The sequence below is a fragment of the Enhydra lutris genome, unplaced genomic scaffold, assembly GCF_002288905.1.
Source record: "Enhydra lutris kenyoni isolate GAN:26980312 unplaced genomic scaffold, ASM228890v2 scaffoldscaffold12, whole genome shotgun sequence".
In the NCBI taxonomy this organism is placed as follows: domain Eukaryota; kingdom Metazoa; phylum Chordata; class Mammalia; order Carnivora; family Mustelidae; genus Enhydra; species Enhydra lutris.
Genome location: NW_019154096.1, coordinates 21,085,634 through 21,112,502, shown reverse-complemented (window position 1 = coordinate 21,112,502; position 26,869 = coordinate 21,085,634). Strand labels below are relative to the sequence as shown.

General features: G+C 33.3%; 1 protein-coding gene across 1 annotated transcript in view; it reads left to right on the top strand.

Moving 5' to 3' along the window:
- LOC111144805 (catenin alpha 3) overlaps positions 1–26,869 on the top strand; it is a 1,765,227-nt gene that overhangs the window by 1,224,442 nt on the left and 513,916 nt on the right. The gene's annotated exons all lie outside the window — the stretch shown is intronic.

Genomic DNA, 26,869 nt, shown 5'->3' with positions numbered 1-26,869 from the left:
TTAATCCTGCTGAAATGTCAGAGTACTGAGGGAATCATTTTTAAGTATATGGCGTTTGAACTGAATTTTTTAATTTAATCTTGAAGAAATTGGAATGGCATTCCAGAAAAAGAGAAGGGAGTGTGAAAGTACATGGTAGCTTTGAGGAAGGGCAAGTTGACCAGCATTAGAGGAACAGAGAGTACATCTGGTTTGGTACTGGGCTGATGAAGACAATAGGTGATATTATATAAAACCCTAAACATTTGAGGAAGATGTAGGTCATGTAAAATATTAACTAGTAGTGTCACAGACTACATCAGTTTTTCAGAACACTAACTCTGGAAACCACTTTTACAGAATTAGGTAGTATAGAGCTAAATAATGATTTAATTGTTCTTAGAAGTGAAAATAAAGTAAACACAATATAAAGCAGATGTTCCCTTGTTTTCTCCACCTCACTTCCAAGAAATTAAAACATTTAAGACTGACACATCCAAGCTGTAATGATAGAAAGGTGAGGTGAGAGCCAATTTAATGACTTAAACGTAGCTCAGTCTGAGTAACTCGGGTGCCCGTTTGCCAAGGAAAAACTTTCTTCTTCATCTGGATAATCCAGTGACGACCTGCAGCCAGGATGTTCTATTGCATTGGTTAAAATCAAGAGACAATGTTGGGGCTGTAAGATTTTTATCTCTGGGTCCTTTGTGATTACATTTTCACATGATGCTATATGCCTCAGTGATCGCTGTGGACACTGTGGGGGAAATTATACAGCTTTACGTAAGTCATGGAAAGACAGGGAGAAGGCATACTTTCAAAAATGATGGAATAGGCTCTCCCAAAGGAATCCAGTATTGCTCTATTAATCATTAGGTTTTGAATAACTGCCTATATACATGACTAAAGAATAGTTAGGGCATGCGAACTGGAATTTATCATGCATCATTCCATGTACTCACAGGCAAGTTCACTCAAGATGCTCTCGTTTGAATGAACAATGGATTTCCTGCAGTACTATTGTTTGAATATTATGAATTCAATTTTTAGAAAAGCCATAATTAGAAGTCCTCTTTTGAACTTGTCAAAATCAGATTTGAGAATTTTTATCAGAGCTTTAAGGTAGAGCTGGAGTTATCATCAATAATCTTACCAATGAAATAAATAACACTAAGGGCTTGGATCTTAGACACATTTATAAAGGTAATAAATATTTCCTAAATTCTGAAGATGCCCTAGCTATGTATTTATACAGGCTACAAATGACAAAAATAGACCTTTAATAAAGAATTTTTTAAAATATTGCCTCAGTGAATGTATGTGCACTATTAGTTACCATATTATTTGTAATAGGCAACAAATTTCAGAAAGTTTCAACAAAAACAGCATCAAAGTGATTGTCAGAATTCCATTTGTATTTAGTTATTTCTGGGCAGTGTCTCAACTGTAAGCACACACATTTAGTAAATGTAATTTGGATAAATAAAAATCCTTAATATGGTTAATTCTGTGGGAAATTTTATACATTAGGTGAGGGATGAGAAGAAAAGTTTCTCCTTGCCATATAATACTCCCCCACCAACTTGTAATTCTAAAATGTGTTCCTGAGCATTCTGAAAGACTGAAGTCTCCAACTAGAGATGAAGAGGTTTTAAATAGGAAAAGCAGGATGCTCCTTACCTACATTTTCTCCAAAGGTGGGAGAAATGGATAAAGCATGCCTCCTGCTAGATACAAGATCTGAAAGTAGGAAGTGATATATTTGAGCTTGCGAGTTTGTGTTGGCATAGTTTTAAGGACTTGAACAGCATTCTGGAGAATCATAACAAAGCAATAAAAACCTCTGCTTACAGAGTGGCTCCAGAGCTTGTGCTCTGAACTGTTTATATATATTTGAGGAATACAGCTAAGGATTACATTCTAACAAAGCACATATTATTTATACTAATATTTCACCACTAAAGGAAATCTTACAGATGACACATCAAGACAATGGACTATATTCCTAGAATCCATGGGAAGCACAAGAAAAGAAGAGTTTGGAGGGGGTTACGTGCACTTAAGACTGATGATTTTGTCATTTCCCACCAAATCTATGATATTTGAGAAATAATTTCTACTCACCAAATGCCCTTCTCTGAAATGTTAATAATTATATTATTTTGCCATGGTTTGAACATTTGTGTCCTCCCAAATTCCTATGTTGAAACCCTCGTGTTCTATGTGAAAGTATTAGAAGGCAGGGCTTTTGGGTGGTACTTAGGTCAGGAGGGTGAAGCTCTCGTGAAGGGGATTAATGTTTTTATGAAGGAGACCCTACAGAGATCCCTTGTCCCTTCCACTATGTGAGAATGTAGGGAGAAGTCACTGGATGTGAACCAGGAAGAGGGTTCTTACCAGGATCCAACCTTGCTGGTACCTTGATCTTGGACCTCCCAGTCTCTACTACAGTGAGAAATAAATTTCGGTTGTTTATAAACTACCTACGCTGTATTATTTTGTTAGATCAGGATACATTGGCTAAAATAAAAAAATATTTTATATAATATATATAATATTATATTATATAATATATTATATATAATATATATTATATATTATATATAATATATATAATATATAATATATATATTATAATAAAATATATATAATATATAATATATAATATTATATAATATATAATATATAACAAATATGTACTGAGCATCTACTAGGTGATGAGATTGTTTTAAATCCTGGAGATAGAACTATCAATATAACAGACAAAACTCCCTACAATCTTAGAACTCACATTTTCACATGGTTGGAAGGATTGAATAAAATAATATATTTAAAATGCTTTGAAGAGTGATTAGAATATAGTAAGTGGCCCAGTAAAAGATAGACATTATTACTAGCATCACTGGCAGGCCGTTGCTAAAAGTTAAAACAGGAATGATAAAGATAAACTTCCTTAAAGGTGCTACTTTGTTAAACTATCCCAAAAGTTAGTACATTATAGTTAATCAAAGTAACTTAAGAATTATCTTGCAAACTATGTTGTATAGCTGTCACATGTCAAGACATTAAAAAATGTATATGATTTAATGACAAATATTGATGAGATATAGTAAAAAGAGAACTCTTACACACTGCTTCTGGGAAGCACTATGTAGTACCTGACTATTTTGCCACAAATATATATATATATATATATATTCATATATATATGAATATATTCATACATATATGAAACTTGTGCACATATTCATAAAAAATTTGTACAAGTATATGATCATTATGGATTTTTTTTAATAGTGGAAGTTTGAAATAATATAAATGCCCATCAGTAGGAGAATGAATAAATAGCAGCAAACACAGTAGTTAAAATAAACTTATTTCCTATGTTAATGGAACAGATTTTTAAAAGCAGTATTGAGTAAATTAACAAGTTTTAGAGCAATGGGAACAGTAGGGTGCCATAAATGCCACAGATAGCAAATGCAAAAAAGTGATTTACTCTGGAGAAGAAGGGGTTGGAAAGGACTGAGAAAGAGTACATGTGGGGCTTAGACTGTAATATTTTATTCTTTAAAAGTAATATCAGAACAAAATCTCATGAAAAAATAGTGTCCATTATTATTGAAGCACATAGCTTAGTTTCTGTATTTTATTATGATTTCTCCTTTTCTTGAACTTTTATAATAAAGGAGTTATAGGAGAAGTAAATGTCAAGGTGCTAAGACAGGCAACGTGGTTGATTGTGTGCCTGGGGTAACCCAAATATCTTCCCAGGTGACCCAGTCAGCACCTGTAACGCACCAAAAAATGGAGATCATCCAGTATTCTTGAACTTGATTGTGAATCTCAGTAATATAATTTAAGAAAATGTTTTGTGAAGGCAAGCCTAAACCTTTATCACTCAGGGTCAGATTCTGATGGAATGATATTTTGTGAAATCTTATATCACTTTTTACCCTTGTTTTGTGGGTGAGAGTATCAAAATAATGGCTAGATTTTTAAAAAATTATGAAATATTTCAAGCATTCCTAAAAGACTAGAGTGTATAGAATAATAAACAATGTAATCTAATCATGAAGCTTCAACCAAACCTTAACTTTTGTCATACTTATTATTACATGTAAGATTCAAGACCCTTGTATACCCTTTCCTAGGATTTTATAATTACCCTTTACTAAGGAGCTTTGATGAAAGCTCTTGCCTCTTGATAATCAGGTCTGCATGATAGACATTTTCCTTCGGTTGGATTAGAGCTAAAGCATCAAAATAATCAGAACCTGTTTTAGGGAATAGAATCTTCTTTGGGTATATGAAAACTCAAATCTAAAGCTGAAAAGTATCTAATAGCGGCTTGACGGCATTATTTAAGTGACATTTTTATGCTACTATCTTTATGGCAATTGTGATAGTAAAAATGAAGAAATGAATGTCTTTGAAGCAAGCACCCAACACAAACTTTGGTATTGACAAGTTAATCATTTATTGCATCAGTCAACAAAAATTTATTGACAATTTCTATTTACCTTAGCGATACAGTGGTGAATAAGACCCACTGGAATTATTTGTAAGGGATCTATACTCTAATGGAGGAAAGAATCCCTCAGATGCCAATTATAACATGGTAAAATAGTTTCTGTTGGGAAACACCAGGGCTGTCTTTCTATCAGCAAAGGAATTGGTGACAGCCAGTCTTTGAAGCCTCCTCACTTTAAAACTTTTACTTGATTTTGATTATTCTTTCATATATTGGCATTTTAATAGCTCACTATAGGGATCTACAGAATTTAATTCAAAGAAGGGTCAAAGCAAAATCCATGTTTAGTGTAATGTTATTTTATTCATCTCTGTAATAATTATGGTTGTAAAGCAATCAATTTTCAATCTGGTTTTCCATAATAATTTTAAAATGTATAATTAGCAAGAATTTACAGATGACTTAATCATTTAAATCCATTTATAATTTTTTATGTGTTTATTTTCTTTCTACACCATCGATTTCCTTGTAGGGAATCAGCTGCTTTGAAATTTCAGGTTTTCATAACACAAGTATCTGTTAAATGATAATTTTAGAATTTGACTATTAAAAATCTAAACCAAAAAAGGATATACTTGAAACTGCCAAAAATCTAACACTTCATTGTAATATGCTGATTTTAAAATATCCAGTGCCATTCACACTAGCTGCCATGCAACTCTCCATAGCCTTTTCAGTATAGTTTATTTTAGGACATTTCAGATGTAGGTGAAATGCAGTGTTTTAGTTTGTTTGTTTTTTATAAAGTTCTAATAGTATAGGTGGAAATAAGTCATGGGAGGAATGAAAAATGTGCTTTTTTGTGTATCTCAATAATTCAATATATTATAGTGACATTTAAATTCCCATGATACTATTTTTTGAAAAATTTAAAAAGATTTTATTTATTTATTTGTCAGAGAAAGAGAGCAAGCACAAGCAGGGTGAGCTGTAGGCAGAGGGAAAAGCAGGCTCCCCGCTGAGCAGGGAGCCTGATGTGAGACTTGATCCCAGGACCCTTTGACCTGAGCCAAAGGCAGATGCCCATGGCATCATTTAATATCTTCTTGCAAGTTTGCATTCACCATTTTGATCATGATTTATGTACTTTATGTTTCCATAATAAATTGTTTATAAATCCTCTTCACCTAATTACATGTGAAATTTCATGAAAACAGAGATATGCAGTCTTGTAACTTTACTCTTTCTTTTGTGAACTGGGTTATCACCTCTAGTTATTTAAAACTGTGTAAGTTGTTTATGATCAGTACATTTTCAGGTAACATATTTAAAGTATAAAAACCAGCTAAGGAACAAAGGAGACTTACTCTAAATTATAGATCAGTTCTATATAGATCTGTTCTAGCATATTTAGCCAAAAAAATATGTGGTGTCTACATTAAAAGTACTTTATTAATGCATGATATATAGTTACACTGTCACAATATAAATAAATGAATCATAATTTTTCTACATCAATATTTATATGGTTCTAATAGCTCTTTTATAGCATATGTGTATTTACTTTGGTGCATGACATTTTTAATTTTTTTTCTTTTAAGAAATGCTACTATTAATATGTATGGAAACATTTATCTCAGGAACTCTAAGAGTTTTATAGATAGATCCTCATTTATTCTTCCACCTAGAAAGAATTTTGCTAGGATAATCATGTTTAATATACAGGGGCCTGTCACAAAGAACTCCTGAATTGCTCAAATTCTCTATGACTATAAATAGGAATGATGTTACTTTTAACTACTCTCTAATATAAAGGGTATGTAAAAGCACCTCTTTTTCAGAGCAGCCTATTATCCCTTATTAAAAATTAGTTTTCCTCTCAAGTTAGTTTTTGCCCATTTTTTAATGTTTTTGTCAAAATATGGAGGTCATGTTTAAACCATAATTCCGGGTTTTTCTATCTTGAACTTTCTTGAATCAGAGAGAAAGATATACCTAACTCTTAAGTCTACCTTTTGATTTGTTTTTCATTCAGCTTTTGAGTCAAATAATTAACAAAAGCTCAAGTCTCTTCTTCTCTAAGTCATTGGTTGCCCATGAGGACACAGCTGAACAATTTTGGAGGTCATGATAAAGCTAAACAAATATTCCTTTGAGCTAGACTAAATATGGTTTGAGTGGGAAAATGAGTCTTTTCTTTTTTATCAGAAGTTAATGAGATTCTGGAGGAGAGATTAAATATGAAAAATATCCAAAACAATTAAAAAACACTCAAAACGTCAGATTAGTAAAGATGAAGTCAAAGAACAAGAAGCAACCAAACACAGTGGATGTGTGTTGATTTTTGGGTTTCACTTCACTGCAGAGCTTTACACAACATTGGGTGTACTGCAGATACTTAATAAACATTTGTTTAATTAAATTTTTTTTACTTAATAAGCTCTCATTTGATTTCTACAGGAGTAACCTTCAAGTAATTGAGGGTAGATTTACTTTTTACATTTCAGAACCTCCTAACGCAGGCTTTAGGGCAAAGCCAGAATGTATATGTAGCATAACTATTCCAGGCAACTGCAAAAATTAAGCATAGCTATGCAAAGTGATTTTCTTGTTGGTATAATAATGCTGTTTCCAAATCAAGGCTTTGCCTAGCTGCGTAATTGCACAGAATGATCATTGTGCACCTTTCACCAATGTAAAAGATTAAGCTCATTTACCACAGTGCTAAAGGTGTATGTTCCAAGATCTTTATTTCTTAATGTAAAACATCGTGTTTTAATTTTGATTTCATAATTCATTAATTTCTTTCTGCTTAATTAGGCACTAACAAGTGGTATGAAATGTAGGCTATGTATGTATTTCAAACATTTTATGACATGTACCTGAATGATCGTCTTGACAGTAGAGGAGAAAACTTTAAGGTGCTTTTGGAAAAATATTTCTGAACAAAATAAAAACCTTGTTTTTGCCACATTTTAAATGTCGTCTGGCTGAGTGCTATTGAGTTGTCAGAATTTTAAGTAGTAAGTAAAAATTCAGTTTATCTGCCAGTGACATATGTAAGAAGTTATAAGGAAGCACACATTTACTGTGATTGCACTGAAAGTTCAGTATTTTTCCCCTCTGAAAATACAAAAGCGTATTTTGCGTAGATTCCTTACTATTCTCTTGTACTTTTTAAATAAAATCAATTAAAATTGAGAAGATGTTGTTGTCAGAAATATGACTTATTTAGCAAACAGGACTAAGAATAATGTGTTGGGCAGCTAAGTGTAGGTCACACTCACTGGTAATAAAATATCACAAATCTACCTTTTTTAAAAAATTCAGAAAATGACAGTTTATTACAGGCAAGAATTTAAAATACTGTTGTATCACATAAATTTGGGAACTGACCCTCAGAACAAAAATCTATGGGCACAGTTTTTTGATAAATATATTTCCTACAAGGATAACATGGTCGCTCTCGGACTTTTATTATCCATATCTTCTGGTTTACTATTGGTATGATTCTAATTCCCTCCCTATTCTATTTCTTTTAAAAATGCCCACAAGTGCAAATTGTTAGAAGATGATGGAGAATTGTGTAATTTATCTTGTTCTTGGCCTGTGATGTATTTTACATGGAAAACTGAAGAAAATAAGATTTTGTATTGCTGACGTGCTATCAGCAACCAAATGACCTTTATCATCTTAAATATATAATATGCCATGTCAATCAGAGTAAGGTTTGATTATTGAAAGATAAATTAGTCCAACACAGTGTTTGCTCCAGTTATGCCTTTTTCTGCCCTTTTCACCATATTCATCTCAATCTGCTTAAATCCTATCCTCGGAACACCACTTTATCCTTTAAACCTTTCTTTCTCCTTTAAACCTTTCTATGCTTTTTCATAATCTTGGATTTGTACTAAACCTTTTATCACTTTCTGCCTTATATTGTAGTTACTTTTATGTATTCTTGTTCTCTATTATTTGGACGTCCTGGAGGGCTATTGTTATTGGGTGAACTGTGTCCTCCCAAGTTTGTATGTTGAAACCATAACGCTCAGTACTTCAGAATGTGACTGCATATGGAAATAGGATCATTAAAGAAGTAAGTAAGTTCAAATAAGGTCATTAGAATGAGCCCTAATCTTAATGTGAATGGTTTCGTTATTAAAAAAGGAAAGTAGTACACAAGACATGTATAGAGGGAGAACATGTGAAGACACAGAGAGAAGCCAGCTATCTGCAAGCCATGGAGAGAGGCTTCAGAGGAAATAAACACTATCAACAAACCCTTTGGTCTGAAGCTTCTAGCTTCCAGAACTGTGGGAAAATAAAGTTTTGTTGTTTAAGCCACACCAGTCTCAGGTACTGTGTTATGGCCGCCCCAACAAACTAATACAGCTATTATTCATCTTTGTTACTGGACCACTTAGCAAAGCACCTTGTACCCAATAGTATCTTAACAAAACTCATTCAACTGATTTCCTACACAGTTTATTCACTATAAACTAAAGTTTTATTTCCGTGAAGTAGAGGAGCATAAGACAATTCCCTCTTTGATCCTTAGCATTGAAGAAATAAATGGCAACATGCTTCAATAATCCAGCCTTCCCTTACAACATTTTTTTTTGTCTTCAAGACTGAATTTAAGATTTATTTATTTATTTGAGAGAGAGAGAGAGAGAGAAAGCAGGGGGGAGGAGCAGAGTGAGAGAGAAAAAGAAACCCAAGCTGACTCCACACTGAGTGCAGAGCCCAACATGGGGCTCCATCTCAGGACTCTGAGATAATGACCTGAGGCAAAGCCAAGAGTCAGAAACTTCACAGACTGCGCCACCCAGGTACCCCAAGGTTGAATTAGTTTTTGACAGTATGGTGTCTCTGAAATTCTGTGAGAATTTGATTTTTCCAATGGTTTACTTAACTGAATTCTGATATGGATATATTATAACAGTTATACTTTTATTTCTTAATTATTACAGTAATAAAATAGTAATTATGACATTAAATCAAAGTGGAAATTACTTCCTGGTCATAATTTAAAATGTAGCTTTATTAGTATATTTTTATTTTATTTTGAATACTACATAGTTAAATAACTTACTTTTGACATCAACTAATTCACCAGATTATTCCATGGAATTAAAAAACATCAAAGTTCATATTTTTGTATTAGTATGATTTCACAGTAGATATGGTGATAGTAAAAACTCTTTCCCTAGGATTTTAGGATTTAGGTTTAGGATATATGACCTATATGGCTTAAGTAACTGTCTAATTAGGACATTAGAGGGGGAATGTGAAAATGATATAGAAAATAAAGGGAAAAATATAAATTTTTTTTTCATCATCACTCTGTACTATTTAGTTGGTAGGAAATTTCCATAGATTTCTGTCATTACTGCCTGATGGAAATAGTTTTTATACATTATCTAAATAAAATCACTTCCAGTGTATTTTTTCCTTTCCTTCTACAGTAAAGTTTGGCTGAATTTCTCAAATACATTGGTGCTTTTATATCCTGTTAATGATTAGTGAGGTGTAAGGGATCCCAACTGTGTCATTAATTATTACATTGATCTCTGTATCTCCAGGTATTAATGAAATATTATGTAAACAAGAGCTTGTTTTTCTCTTTAACCATTGTCAACCCTTTAATGTGCCATTAATCTATCAAATTGAAGTCTATATCATGGCTTTTAAAAATACATTCTAATAACAACTTTCCTCATACTCATTATCTTATTCTTGATAAAGTTTGGTTTCTTTTTTATCCTGGTGGAAAGTGATCCTCAAATGTGAATGTTAAGGTCATAGGATGGATAAATAACTCTGAGAGCTTATGGGAATTACTCAGGAATAATTTAATCCTTCTGCATGCATATTCTATGTTATAGTGATCAATATGTTAATACACTGAAAAATAGACACATTTTAACTAGAAGTTGATGGGGTATAATGTGGCAAATATTTATTACAGATTGGTGGGGTGGTGATACAGCTTGGAATGTGGGCACCACTCATACTTTCTCCTCTGCTTTTGTCATCCAGCACTCACCCTGCAGGGGGAATGACTATCATGCATCCTCTGTCACTTAACAGTTTGGTGGATTTGGGCAGATTGCTTAATATCTTTTTTTTTCCTTATTCTGTAAAATCAGAGTAATACTTCCTATCTGACAGGATAATATTTGAAGTTAAATAGACAGTCATTGTGAAAGTGCATAGCAGAATGACTGTGGCATACAGTCCTCTCAACAATATTGGGTGACTCTAAATCCAAGTACTAAAAATGAATGTCTTCAGCCTTCCTCCTTTCTGTTGTTAGGAGTTATTACATTTCCTATTTCTTAACCTTCCAATATCTTAACAATCTCTATGGCTTATAGGATAATTTATTTTCTTCCATCTCCTTCTTCATGGCTCTTAAGAGTTTGGGAAGATATTACTCTAGGTGGCCTATTACCCAATGGCATACTTTGTTAATTTCAATATAAGTCATAGAAATAAGCTTGCGACTATTTTAAGAACAAATAGAAGAATGATGAACCATAATTTTTAAAGGAGATTTATGGTATTGGAATTTTTAGTGTGTTTCTATTAATGGTTCTTGCTGTCCCTGCATTGCCTTTGTTGCAAATCATTCATCTCTTTGGTCTGTCTTTCACTGTGGTTTCACAAAAGAACTGAAACTGACATTATAAAACTATTTTATATAGTACAGCACACTGAATTATTATTAATTGGAGGAGAAAGCATGCTTTGGTTAGAACATTAGTTTTCTGTCTTATAATTATGTCACCACTGATCTTTTAATTGTTCCAAATGAATATTTTGTCTTCTTGCCTTATTCCTGTTTCCCCATTCTTTGTAAATTTGACCTAGCAATTAGTAATATTCTCACTATATCCCCTGAAGCATTATCTGTGCTTTTCAGTTTAATTTGGTATGCTCATAGTTTTCAATTCCTTTTTTTCAATACAAGTCATAAAACTCCATTTTTCATATCAAAGAAGAATAACTTATAACAGTGGATAGATCATTTAGACAGAAAATCAATAAGGAAACATCAGCATTAAATGACATGTTAGAATATACTTAGCAGGGGCATGTGGATGGCTCAACTTGAACTTGAGTTCAAGTCCCCATGTTGGGCTCCATGCTGGGCTATGTACTTATTTAAAATAATAATAATAATAATAATAATAGTAATAAACAACTTAGCAGATATTTACAGTACATTCCAACCAAAGTCAACAGAATTAGCATGATCATATGTTAGTCCACAAAACAAATCTTAATAAATGTAAGAGGGTTAAAATCATATCAAGCATCTTTCCTGACCACAATAATACGAAACAAGAAATTAATGACACAAAGACAACTGAAAAATCTACAAATATGTGGAGACTAAATAACACACTAGTAAACAACTAATGGTAAAAGAAAAAATGAAAGAGAAATCCAAAAAGATTTTGAGGCAAATGAAAATGGAAATATAACATGCTAAAATTTATTTGACAACAAATGTTTTTTAAGAAGGAAGTTCATAGTGATAAATGCCTACCTCAAGAATCATAAAAAGTTTCAGCTAAACAACACAACTGTACACCTCAAGGAACAAGAAAAATAACAACAAATGAAACCCAGAGTGAGTAGAAGGAAGGAAGTAAAAAGATTGGATCAGAAATAAATGGAATAAGACAAAAAGACAAAAAGGAAAAATCAGTGAAACTAAGAGCTTGATCTTTTAACAGATAAAATTGGCAAACTTCAGCTAGACTCACCAAGGACGAAAAGAAGAAGATTCAAAGAAATAAAATCAGAAGTGAAAAATAAGTGAAAATTGATACAACAGAAATACAAAGGGTCATAGGAGACTACTATGAAAAATTATACACCAACAAATTGGACAACCTAGAAGAAATTGATAAACTCCAAAAACATATAACCTCCCAAAACTAAATCACAGTAACATAGAAAATCCAAAAAGATCAATTGCTGGAAAGGAGATTGACTCAGTAATCAAAAATATCCCAAGAAACAAAAGTCCAGGTCAGATGGCTTCACTAGTGAATTCAACCAAATATTCAAAGAAGAATTAATACCAAATATTCTCAAATTCTTCCAAAATATAGAAGTGGTTTCTTCCAAACACATTTTAAAGGCCAGGATTACCTCAATACCAAAACCAGACAAGATGTCACAAAGAAAGAGAATCATAGACCAATACTCTTGGTGAACACAGATACAAATATCGCCAACAAAATATTGTCAAACAAAATTTAATAATACATTAAAAGGATCATATACAATGATCAAATGGGATTTGTCCTAGGGATTAAAAAAATGGTTCTTTATCTTCAAAATGAAAGATTAAAATAATATGATTACCTATATAGATCCAAAAAAGGATTCGACAGGATTCAGCATCCATTGATGATAAAAACTATTTACAAAGTGGGTATAGAGGGAATGTACCTCAGCATATCAAAGGCCATATTTGGCAAGCCCACAAGCTGAAAGCTTTTCCTCAATATTAGGAACAAGACAAGAATGTCCATTCTTTCCACTTTCATTCAACATGATATGGGCAATCCTAGCCAGAGTAATTGAAAGGGAAATAAATTAAAGCCATCCACATTGGAAAGGAAGAATTAAAATGGTCACTATTTGTAGATAACACAATATTATATATAGAAAACCATAGATTATATATAAAAAACCTGTTAGGACAATAAACGAATTCAGTAAACATGCAGGATAAAAAAACAATACACAAAAATCTGTTGTGTTTCTATACACTAATAATGAACTACCAGAAAGAGAAATTAAGAAAGCAATCCTATTTAAAATTGTGTAAAGAAGAATATAATACCTAGGAATAAATTTAACCAAGGAGATGAGTGGCCTGTATATTAAAAACTGGAAGATATTAATGAAAAAAACTGAAGAAGATACAAATAAGTGAAAGATACTATGTGCTCATGGATTGGAAGGCTTAATATTGTTAAAAATGTACATACTACCCAATGCAATTTACAGATTCAGTGCAATTCCCATCAAAATTTAAATGGTATTTTCATAAGATAAAACAAACGTTCCTGAAATTTTTATGGGATCACAAAAGACCCCAAATAGCCGAAGCAGTCTTGAGAAACAAGAATAAAGCTGGAGGCAGCAGATTTACTGACTTCAAACTAAATTACAAATCTATAGTAATTAAAACAGTATGGTAGTGACATCAAAAACAGACCCATAGGAGTGTCTGGGTGGCTGTCAGTTAAATGTCCAACTCTTGACTTTATCTCAGGTCATGATCTCAGGGTCATGACATTGAACTCTGCATTGGGCTCCCCATTCAGCATGGAGTCTGCTTGTCCCTGTTCCTCTGCTTTTCTCCCTGATAGCTCCCTTGCTCTCTCTCTCTTTCTCTCTCTCTCAAATAAACGAATGAATCTTTAAAATCTTAAAAAAAAGAACCAGACATATAGATCAGTGGAACAGAGTAGAGAGCCACCAAGAAACCCCACACACATATATGGTGAATTAATTTACGACAAAAGAGCTGAGAAAGTACAATGGAGAAAGGGCAGTCTCTTCAATAAATGGTATTGGGAAAATTGGTCAGTCAGTGTAAAATTGGACCACTATCTTACACCAAATGTAAAATTCAACTTGAAATGGATTAAAGACTTGAAGGTAAGACTTGAAACTATAAAATTTCTAGAAGAAAACATATGTGTAAGCTCTTTGACATAGATATTCGTGATGATTTTTTGAATCTGACACACCAAAAGCAAAAGCAACAAGAGCAAAAATAAACAAATGGGACTACATCAAAGCAAAAAGCTTCTGCACAGCAAATAAGACCATCAACAAAATTAAAAGGCAGAATGGGAGAAAATAATCACAAATCATGTATCTGATAAGGGCCAAATATCCAAATTATATAAAGAACTCATATAACTCAATAGCAAAAGAACTAATAATTCAACTAAAAAATGGGCAGAAATAATGAATAGATATTTTTTCCAAAGAAGACATACAGATGGGCAATAGATATATGAAAGATGTTCAGCATCATTAATCATTAGGGAAATGCAAATCAATACCACAATAAGATATCAAACCACACCTGTTAAAATGATTATTATCAAAAAGACAATAACAAATGTTGGCAAAGATTTAGAGAAAAGGGAACCTTTGATAATCGTTGGTGGGAATTTTAAATTGGTACAACCACTATGGAAAACAATATGTAGGCTCCTCAAAAAATTAAAAAAAATATATATATATATAACTGCTATGTGATCCAGCAATTCCATTTCTGAATATTTATCCAAAGAAAATTAAAACACTAATTTGAAAAGATATATACACCCTACCTTCATTGCAGCACCAGTGACAATAACCAAGATAAGGAAACAACCTAAGCGCTGAACAATGGATGAATGGATAAAGATATTGTGAGACATGTATATAATTTAGCCATAAAAAAAGAATGAAATCTTGTCATTTGCAACAACATGGATGAACCTGGAGGGCATTATACTAAGTGAAATAAAATAGTGAAAGACAAATGGCATATGGCGGCTCTTCTATACAGAATCTTAAAAAAAAAAAAAAAGTCATAGATACAGAGAAGATCAGTAGGTGCAAGAGGCAGAAAGTTTAGTAGCGAAGGTTTTTTTTTTTTAGGTTAAAAAAAAACTGAGAGAATGTACACTTGAGGATAAAATGGAAAATGAGTTTCATTTGAATTAAGAGCATATTGAGGAGGAATCAAATGATGCAAATTAGAAATACATTGCATTTCACAAGAATGTTTCCTCACAGATGTTATAGCTGAATGTGCAGCCTACTCTTACTTTTCTCTGAATGATTAGACAACAGATGAGGAACAGAGCAGAGCAGAAAATAACTGAGAGTAAAAAAGAGAGAAATCACAATGGGAGATCTATCATCAGGGTCAATTGTTATTCAACTCAATTACCTGATTTATTTTAAATAATAGCCTTTAAAAATCATTCTTTTTTGTGCTCTGCATAGTCTATTTGGGGTTTCATATTGGTCACAATTCTGATGCAGAAAACAGAGAACAGATTACACTCTATACAATTTGAATAAAAGGATTTATTAAGCATGTCAGATGACTTGTGGAATTTTTAAGACAATTGAATAAAAATCTATAGGATGAGATTCTAGAATCTGTTCTTAAGTCTGTACTGCAGAACCAGACTGCCAAAGGAACTGCTTCTTGTGTAATGTTTAAAAAGCTTCTTGTCAAATCAGGGGGCATTCCTTATTACATATATAAAAATAAATTCATGTAATATATCACATAAATAAATACCTATATATTACATATATAATCTGCCTTAGTCTCAGATGCTAAATTAGCTACAGTTACTTGTTCTGGAACAATATCACTATGTTCCAATTAGGAAAACTCAAGTGTAAAATCAGGAACCTGTTACCATCACTTCAAGGTCCCATGTCATGCCTCCTTTTCTACTATCAAGAAGGCATTTCTGCTAAATCAGGAAGCTTCAGAGACAGTTGGCTCCAGAATCATACAGACACCACTTGCTGTAATCCACATTGATTGAAATACCCAATATCCCATTTATATACATTCAAATTTCAAGGTTCATGTAATTGCATCTGATGTAGAACCTGAATGAAACTTGGATCATCAGATGAAAATGAATTAGAGAATTTTTTTTTAGCTTTCTGCTCTCCAGAGACAAGGAAAGTGACATTAGAAGAAAATTAGAATAAATATTCTGAACCGGCCTCCATAACTGCATTAGACTTCAGTCTTACTTTTCCACATTCATCTTTGAAAATTTTTAACTTTTTTTTTTGAAAATTTTTAACTTTTTATGTGATTCTTTACAGAGAATTATATGTTTAGTCCCTCCTTTTCAGCATAGCCCCAAAGTCTAGAACATTCCTATTGTAAATAAGTGCTTAATAAATACTATTGTACTTAATAAACACTATTGTAAATAAGTGCTAAAATAAGTACTTAAAAAAGTAAGGAGTAGGAGGAGGAGGAAGAAGAGGGAGGAAGAGAAGGAAGAGGACAGGAAGGAGGAAGAAGGGCAAAAACAACAACAATAACAGCAGCAAAGAGATAAACCCAACTGTTTAGATCAGATGGTGAGAAATCAAATGACAGTGAACACAGTTGCAGAGCCATTCAGTTCCTCTATTTTGCTTTTGTCTTTTCAGTCAATGAGGATGATCTTTAAACTAGAACAGGTATAACAAACATGGTTAAGGGGACTGAAGACCAACTGGTACAATAATAAAAGTACCTGGTTGTTTCAAATTGCATCAAGTCTCTAGGCTAGACAAATCACATCCTAGAGATCTGATGGAACTGGCAGATGTTGATGTAGAACTAATTCCAATAATTTTTGCAGAAGCACAAGGAATAACAAAAATTCTAGGGAAACAAGGAAGGGAAAATGCTCTTGTAGTTTTCATAAATTAAAAAAAAAAAAACAGGTGGTTACTATCCTCAATGGTTGAATTTGAACCAACTACCAAAATAAATATTTAAACAATTTATAATTATATACAACAAAGAAGTTGATGAATTCACTAAGAACCAAGCTTCCTACATGAAGGGATAATTCTTCTGTTACTGTTACTAGATCAAGAGATAAAGGGGATTATGCAGAAATGGATAGTAAACAGGGATTTACAAGATATTTAGAATCATCATGAATTCCTTGTTGGGAATATTGAGAAAGATGGAAAATAGCATTGTGGGGGTTGCAATTTGTTTCTTTTAAAAATATTTTTATTTATTTATTTTAGAGAAAGAGAACAGAGTGTGGGGTAGAGGGAGCAAAGGGAAGAGAGAGAATCTCAGACTCCATGCTGAGTGGAGCCCAAAGGGAGGCTTGATCTCACAACCCTGAAACTGAGTGCACCACCCAGGCTTCCCATGGGAGTTACAGTTTTATAACCAGTGCTGATTAAATAAATTTCTATTTGGGGTGAGGAGGCTAATATATGTAACCAACTGGTGAAGAATTACAAGCTAAATATGTTGGAGTGAGGATGATAAGATCAGAGAGAGGATAAGAATGATTCCTGGTGACCGACTAAGGAATATTTCAAAAAGAAAGAAGGGGGAAAAAAATTTAGAATCTGTAGTGAGCCTTCATGGCTGGAAGCCATTCAAAAGACTAAAATAGGGAAGAAGGAAAAGGGCATTCAAAATAAGGAGAATGGCATCATGGCTACTTATGGCACCTACTACACACTACCTTACAATCATTTGTTCTAGCAAAATTAAGAATCTCATTTGGAATCAGATCAGACTTGAATTCTTTTAGTTGCAATGTTTCACATACTTCTTCTTCTTCTTTTTCTTCTTCTTCTTCTTCTTCTTTTTTAATTTTCTGTAGTTTCTACACCATGCATCATTCAGTTATTATGCATACTGTTTCTAGCGCTTTGCCTGAAGGTGGGAATTTTCAGTTGTCTGGGGGTCCCAGACTGCCCCAGTGGTAGCGAGGAATGGAAGACAGAGGATTATCTGGAGACCTCTATAGTTCATGCAGGCTATCATTCTAAAAAAGGGGGAGAACTTTTTCTAACCCTTTTAATATACTCTGCTTAGAACAAAATTAGGCTGCCATTTGATATCCTACTGTAACTCCTTTTGCCTCTGTGGGGACACAAAGAGACAAGTTTTGCCCTAACATCCATTTAAGGATCAAAAAGCAAGCAAAAAGAATTCCTAAATAAAAAGTACTTTAAATAGGAGATCAAAGATGAACCTAATTTCCCATAGGAAAATATGTAGCTTTCTTTCAAGGCAGATTAATTAAAAAAATAAATGGTCATTATTCTTTTTTATTCATATTTTTTCATAAACTTTAATAGCTAGACTGTATAGTTCTGGAGAACAAGAAATTTTGATGTTTTACTTTTTGTATTTCCCACAAAAGCCTATAGCTATCTCTGTATGCATTAGATCCCTACCATACATATGTAGAATGAAACATGAAGCTCTTATAGGGGAAGACTACGATATACAATCGGTATTTTGATGAAAATAAGACTGAAAGAATTATCCTTGGCAATAGTGGTGTAAAATTTGCGTGTGTATTGGGGAGGGATTGAGAGCAACAGAATTATCTATATAAAATAGTCAAAAGTGGAGTGGCTATGGTTGAAGTTTCTAGGTATCCAGGTTCCCACTCCTTTTTGTGTTACCTATAGCCCTTTGCTTGAGGCTTTAGGGCTTTGAGAAATTTATATATATTTTTTATATCATAAAATCTTATGCATCATAAGCTTTGGGGAGTTGTATCAGGCAGGACAAGTTAAGTTATATATTGATAGCAAACAGTGAAACATGTCTATAGCTTAAGACAAAAAGATTTAGGGGCATCTGGTGGCTCAGGGTCCTGGGATCAAGCCCCATGTCAGGCTCCCTGCTAAGCGAGGAGTCTGCTTTTCCCTTTCCCCACCCCCCACTTGTTCTCTCTCTCTCTCTCTCAAATGAATAAAATACTTTTTAAAAAGATGAAGAATTTCTGGGGCACCTGGGTGGCTCAGTGGGTTAAGCCTCTGCCTTCGGCTCAGGTCATGATCTTGGGGTCCTGGGATGGAGTCCCGTATCGGGCTTTCTGCTCAGCAGAGAGCATGCTTCCTCTCTCTCTCTCTCTGCCTGCCTCTCTGCCTACTTGTGTTCTCTCTCTTTCTGTAAAATAAATTCATAAAATCTTTAAAAAAAAAGATGAAAAAGTTTATTTCTCACTATATTATGTGTTAATTGTTGAAAATCAGTAAAGTGTGTCTGCCTGCATTCAGTCAGAGATCCACACTGATGAAGGCTCTATCTTCATACCAGTTTACTCACAAAAACCAAACAAACAAAGAAAAGAGATTGTGGGAACTTCACACATGCTTCTACTAGGAAATGCTATTTTACTAACATTTCATTTCCCATAGCCACACTGCATGAGTTCAGATAGCCTGAGAAATTTAATCTATGCAAGAGAACTGACATTTGAGAATTGCCTTTATACTACAATAGATACAGTCCTAATATCCCATTTTCTTAATAATAAATCACTTATCTATAGTTCATGAATTTATATAATATTTTTAGGTTTATATTTTTAACCTCTATAAGATCATAGAACAATAAGCTCGTATATTGATCACACTGTGTTAAACTTCCTTTTGTATGTTGAAAAATTGCTTCAGGCTGAAAGGATTCAAGCATTGTGGATTGAGTGAACAAGTTCTTGTCTCCTTTTCACCATATCTCCTTTCAAAGATTGCTGCCATATTCTTCCTAAACTTCTGTCTTACAAACTGAAAATAGGTATTAAACAAATCTGTGTGTATTTTCTGTGTGCAAAATGACACAAGTAAGCACTATATAACTCATATTCTAGTAGAGGAAATAGCAGATATAGGTAAAATATCATTAAAAATATATAATTAGGATGTTAAATGGAAAAGCTTCAGAGGATATAATTATCTCCAAAGTTAGGAAGGAAAACCCACAGAGTGAGGCACAAAAATTACACCAGAATTGGAATATGTATATTTGCTTCTATAAAAATGATAAACATGGGGCACCTGGGTGGCTCAGTTGGTTAAGCAACTGCCTTCGGCTCGAGTCGTGATCCCAGGGTCCTGGGATCGAGCCCCACATCAGGCTCCCTGCGCGGTGGGGAGCCTGCTTCTCCCTCTCCCTCTGCTGCTCTGCCTGCTTGTGTCTCTCATTCTCTCTGTCAAATAAATAAATAAAATCTTTAAAAAAAATGATAATAAACATGAGGATTATCCATTTTCTAATACCCACTTCATATAAACCATCAAAATAAATGTGTTTTACTCAATACTGTCAACTGAATGTTCTCACTAAGATTGTTTACTCAAGAAATGAAAACCAATATTTTTTATGTCCACAGAATGTTGTGCATGTTTGCCAATAAATAAAAGGCCTTTCGGTCAAATTTTCCTTTCCTAGTTATGCCCAGAGTTGATGAGAACCTGTGTCTGAATTCCATAATCTCTTGCCTCAGCATCCTATAATCACCAGTCATTAACAAAGAATTCAATGGTTCAGAGGCTTTCTCTTCTTCCTAAAGTATCCAAACATATCTGTTAATGAGCTTCAGTAAAACAAAGTTCTCTGTGATTGTCACGCAATAAGTGTATACAAAGCATTATGAAAGAGAAAAACAGGGGGAAGATTTCATGTAAGAGGTATCCTTTTAGTTGTGTGTATCTCTGTAAAGTTGGGGAGTAGCAAGAGGAGGAAATATTATGAATGATTATTTGTAATGCTTTTTTAAAATTTGTAACTCTTAATATCTTTATTTTCCCTTCTCTTTATGATTTTTTATAACTCATCTGGTTGGCCGTTTCTTAAACTTTTCTTCTTCCAGTACATCTGCTTTCATGAGTCACGACCCGGAATCACACAGAATACTTGAGTATTTAATTGTCTTTTAATCAATTTTGAATATTTTCATCCAATGGATATTTTAGAAAAGTAATCAAAATCCTGTGATAAACCACTTACGGGCAAGAGAGGGGTTAACAATTGTCTTTGCTGTTTCTCATTGATTTTTTTATAAAGATAGTTTAGTCAATTTTCAGCAAAACTTTGATAATCTGAACTTTGGGTTTTTTCAAACTCTTGGTTAGACACCAGTCAGTTCTGATGAGTTTGTATTGTCAAACAATCTAGATTATCCTACAACATAGCATTCTTTGATGCAATGCCTCTGTCCCATTTGCTTTAAAAATAAAATTGATTATCCTTGTGTAAACCGAGATGAATGAATACTGTCTCCTCTTGTCTTGAGACCTTTGTTCTCAATCAGCCTGTTAGTCTCTAGCAGCTCTCCTTCTCCTGGAACACCTAAAGAAATTAATTTTATAGGTCATATACTTCCATATATGTGCTTGTTGATATGTTTTGGGTCTTTTCAATTACATCTTTTCACTTTAAACTTTTCACTTTCTTTTTTCCACCTGGGTACAGTCCATTAAAAAAAATTCTCTAGACTAGATGGTGTTTCTTATGACCGCTTCCTATGTGTGAGTTCATCAGACCTACTTTATTAGTTATTTTTGTGTTTTCATTCTCATGTTGTCTAATTTGAAATATTTCAGCTTAAACATCATGATATTTAAGTCTGAAAGGTTTATGCTACAGTCTATGGACATTTGTTTAGTCAAGAATTTCACACTGGCATTCTACTGAGGAAACTTTCACTCCACAGAACTTACTAAAAGCCATTCAGTTATCATTATCTAATCAACATCAGAGGCTTTAACAGTCAGCAATATGAATGTTAGAAATAGGTTTTCACTCATAAAATTTGTGGCTTGTTAATTAGTATAATGGATTTGAGAAATAAGACTCTCATTAGTGAAATAAGTGACATTCACTGTATATAGATTAGCTAGAATATGTGAAGAAGGCCCTTCCTCATGCACGTTGCCTTTAGCCTGGACGCTTATGGATATCTACCATGGCTGATCCCTAAATAATCTTATGTCCAAGAATTTTGGGAGGTTCCTGAGTTCTTGATGCTTATTATAAATGTCTTATTCCTTTGGAATATTATTATAGTTATTTCAAGTGATTCGTCATGCCAGATGTGTTCCAATTACTTCAAAAGACACTTATCTGTGTCTTCATCACCTTATAGAAGAGATTTGTGAGTGATTTTGTTCCCACTCACTAATAAATTTCATTTAATAAATATCTGGAGGAGTGGCAGAATTTGGAGGGAGACATTAAGAAATAATTATGTGTTGGGGCTATGAGAAGAGTCACTTAAATTGCCCATACCTTGTCACTATCAGTGGCTTTGATCATCTGTCTACAGACCCCAATGACTAAGTTGGATGATGTTGGTTTATGCCACTTACCTTGCTAACAGCAGTATTTTTTTCTGGAGATTTTAATGAGGGATTTTTGAGATAGTCACCAACCTTAATAAAGAGCATTTCTCAGTAATTATTTTTGGATATTCCTTAACAAAATCTATATTTTCCTTTAGTTTTTGTTTTCTAAAATTTAACACATCAGGGAAGGATAGTTTGTCTTATTCAAGGAAAGAGAGGAGACTGCAGTTAATCTTGTAGAGGGATGGGTTGTTGGGTGATGGTCATTGGGGAGGGTATGTGCTATGGTGAGTGCTGTAAATTGTGAAAGACTGATGAATCACAGACCTGTACCCCTGAAACAAATAATACATTACATGTTAATTAAAAAAAGATCTTGTAGTCACCATCACCCAGTTCCATCCATATACTTTTTCTGCTTCCTGATGAGTGTTTTTCTTCAGTCAATTCCATATTGTATATCTATAGCTTTCCCTGTTTCACATACTACACATAATCATGTTGTTTCTTAGAAGTTGAGACTGCCCTGTTCTCAGGTGTGTTTTGAAACACTTATTTATGTTTTCTCTTTCTTTCCTTTCTTTAATATCCTAAAAACTGTGGATTTCAAATGTATAAATTAAAAAGGTAATTTTTTTTTCCTGAAACCTACATATTCACTTATCCTTTTTAGCTATTTCCACCTCCCCCCACCTTTTAAAGTAAAATAAATTTATATCCTGGAAAAAATTTTTGAATAATTGTATTTTGTTTAAATATTTTAATGAGAAATATTTAATGAGAAACCTTGTGGTTTGCATTTAGAGGAGGCAAAATAAGCTGAAAAAGTTTTTGTTTTCTTTTTTAATAGCATTCCATGCTTCCAGGCTTTTCTTTTCCAAGCATAAGACTACAATCTTTTGGGCCAAATTCCTTTTTTAAGTGCCAGGAAATCAGGTCCCATAACAACATTTCCCCCCCCCTGAGATTCCAGTGTTGCTAAGTGTAAGGGATTAGCTGATCTACTTATAGTAATCACAGAGAAAATTTAGTTCTTGTCAGAGGTGGTTCTCAGTTTCCTCCTTTTTTCATTATTTAATGGAGTAAAATGAGAAAGAAGAGTTGTATTACTGGATAAATAAGAATTTAAGTATAGTCTTTAATATTGTAGTGGGATTTTCAAATATGTCTTATTTTATGAATTTTTTTTAAGTTGGTCCAATTCTTAGAAATGGAAACCAATGTTCATTAACCCCATTAGGCTTTCTCTTAAGACTGTAAGGATGAATGGAGAGTAAAAAATACTCATTGATGTTAGAATGATTTTAAGGATGTATTAGTCTATTCCTGATGTACAAGAAGTATAGAAGGTTCATAAACCTCAAGGTTTCTCCAGGATACAGACCAATGTCTCTAGTCTCCTATAGGTTACTCTCTATTCACTTACCTATTTCTATTTACCTCCCCAAACTGAATAGAGGTGTGGGAGGTAAGGACAACAAATAAAGAAACTATTTTTGAGTTTGCAATTTATTACTAAAAAAATAATCCTAGTTAAATGGAAGATTGTCAGAAAAGGAACTTTTTTCTTTTGCCATGATTTTATGCACCAATGAGCTATGATTGGTGGCTAAAAAGATCATATACCTATTACATATATGATTATCTATTATATATATCATAGCTACATATAATAAAAGTCATAGCAAGTTTTCTTGGGTATTTCCTTTGTGTTGGGTGTTATACTACCTACCTTATCTATATTGTAATATTTAATTCACCCAGAAGCCCAAAAAAGCATTCTTATTTTCTATATCTTGAGTAGAAGAAACCTAGTTTCAAAAATAAAAACTTGCTCAAGGATATACAATAATAAATGAAAGAGAAGACTTTGCAGTCAAACTGTAAATTCAGAATCTTCCCTCTTAATTATTAGGCTACACATAAACTCTCTTGAAAAAATAAACTAAACTCCAAGTGTTCCTCTGTCTATTGCAGTGTTGCTGATGGTGCTGTCTTATATTTGCTCAGGCTGTGGTCCTTCTTTTGCTCTAATCTCACTTGTGCTCCACACTTTGGATGCTGCCCTTCATGAGAGTGGTGCTCCATGGGGCTCAGTTTACTTTCACGGGCTCCATATTGGTCTGTGGATGGAGCAATTCCATTCTACTCTTAGCTGAATCATGCCCTCCTCCTTAATTGCCACATAACACAAAGGGACCGGCACACACAAGTTTTTGTGTTTAAATGTCACCGATGATTCCAAATAGCTTGTTTTTATACCAAGCCCAACCAAGCGCCTTTAATTTCTTCTTCAGTCAACTGGAAAAAAGACATTAGGCCTGCACAGCACATAGTTGCTGAAATTTTTAAGACTTCCATATCCATTTTCCTGTGGGCAAATGCTCAGACAAAAACAGTATGTTTCCTTTAAAGCAAAAACAACTGTATATAGGTAAATTCAATTGTTAATACATACTTAGCAAAAAAAGGAATATTTTCCTAAGAAAACTATTCCTGTAATTGCGTGTTTAAAAACATCCACTCATAGTTCTTCCACTTGAAAGCACTGTAACTATATGATAAAGTGAAACTCCTCTGAAGTTTGGTTTCTTCATCTATGCAGTTCTGAGAAAAAACAGTGGAGGGATGATGTCCTGCTTAAATGAGGCCTTTTATTTTAAGGCTCAGTATAATATTCTGCTTTTAGTAAGCACTTAAAAAATGTTAGCTATTAATGGTAGTATTAGACATACTGGTGGTAAAAAAGAAAACAAAGATAAATAGACATCCTCAATTTATATATAAAACACAAAACAGCTAATTTTTCAGTTATAAATATATATTTCACTGTTTTTAAATTTGGAAACAACAATCTTGGAAGACCAATGGGTGTTTGTTTTCTACTTATACAATATATGAGGTTAACTGTATTGGCTTCCCAGCACAAGAGTAAATTTAGAAGTAAACTCAAGTTCCCAGTCTTAGACAATAAAAACTGTTGGCAGCTCTCTACTTTGAAGCTCCTTCAAACTATTAACACACATTCATCCCTTCCCCTCCCCACCCTATACAAATACTCTCTCTGTCTCTTTCTCTCCCTCTTTCTCCCTCTCTCTCTCTCTTTCTCTGTCTCCCTCTCTCTCTCTCACACACACACACATACACACATACACACTTATGTCTAATCTTGGATGGGTGCCAACATCTCTTTCCATCTTTAGTTCCTCATTTTTCCCCCTAACATGAGCATACCAATACCTGTGATAGTGTAGTGTTGTGCAGATTAAGAAAATGCATACATAGAACCCCAGGTATGGCTTCTGACATACAGTGATTATTCAACAAACACTACTTGTTATTTTTAGCCATTTATACCTGAATGCAAGTAACAAGGGAATAAAATTTTTGTTTCCACATTCCTGTTCCCTAAAACAACATATGGCTTATAGTAGGTACTCAGTAAATACTTGTTGAATGAATGGATGAATAATAAATTAATTTACTTTTAGTTTTATCAATAATGTCTAATTTTTGACAACCTAATCAAATTGATGGGAAACTTTTACATTTCTTTTAATTGTAAAACTATATTTTATCATACCTATGCTTTATCACTGCTATACATTTTTAAGATACTGAGCCAGAATTTATAATTATTAATACACATATACTCACCTATGCATGCAGATACATCTATATAGAGATATAGGGTATCTCTCTACACACATATTTATATACACTATAAACTTTGTGAATTGCATTTAAGTTGTTTTCTGTCTTCTGATTTTAATGGTCTTTTTTATTTATCTATTGTGCATTCTTTAAGAGAAGATGGTTTTAATCTTTGAATTTGTTAGTAGAATTCTGTTTTTGGTTTTTTTTTTCTTCCCCGTGAAGTAGTATCAGATTAAAGGATTGTGACATGCTTCTGAAATAATACTTAACTACACTTAGAAAACATTTAATTTTTTTCTGCCTACATATGAGAATTACGTGATGTCATTGGTGTCGACTGTGAAATCTCATAGCACAGAGGGTGAATTATGTTTTATACTCACATAGCTCCATGCTGATTTGTCAATGAGTATTGGAATGAATGCATGAATGAATGAATAAATGAAAAGTACTGCAAGAAATACACAGACACAAAAATATACAACTGAGGAGCTAGCAACATCAAAGTTGGCAAATAAATAATTCTATTTCTTTTCATAATTCCCAAGAAAAGTACAAACCATACAATTTAAATAAGTAAGTTGTAGTTAGGAACATGCTGTTTCATCTTACCAGTTCCTCAATTCTGCTTTGAAAATGACCAGACCTGTGAGACAGATAGTTCCAAAAGTTATTGAAATAGAGGGGAAATTGAATTTCGCTAGTTTATTCACTCAAACAAGGAGTAAATAGCTTTGGAAATAAAAACTGTCTCCAAATAGAGATCTAGTTTCCATTTGGGATTGTTTTAAAAATCAGTTCCAGTTTTAGCCTGTCATTTCCAGATTGATATTAGATTTCAGCTCATTGGCTTTA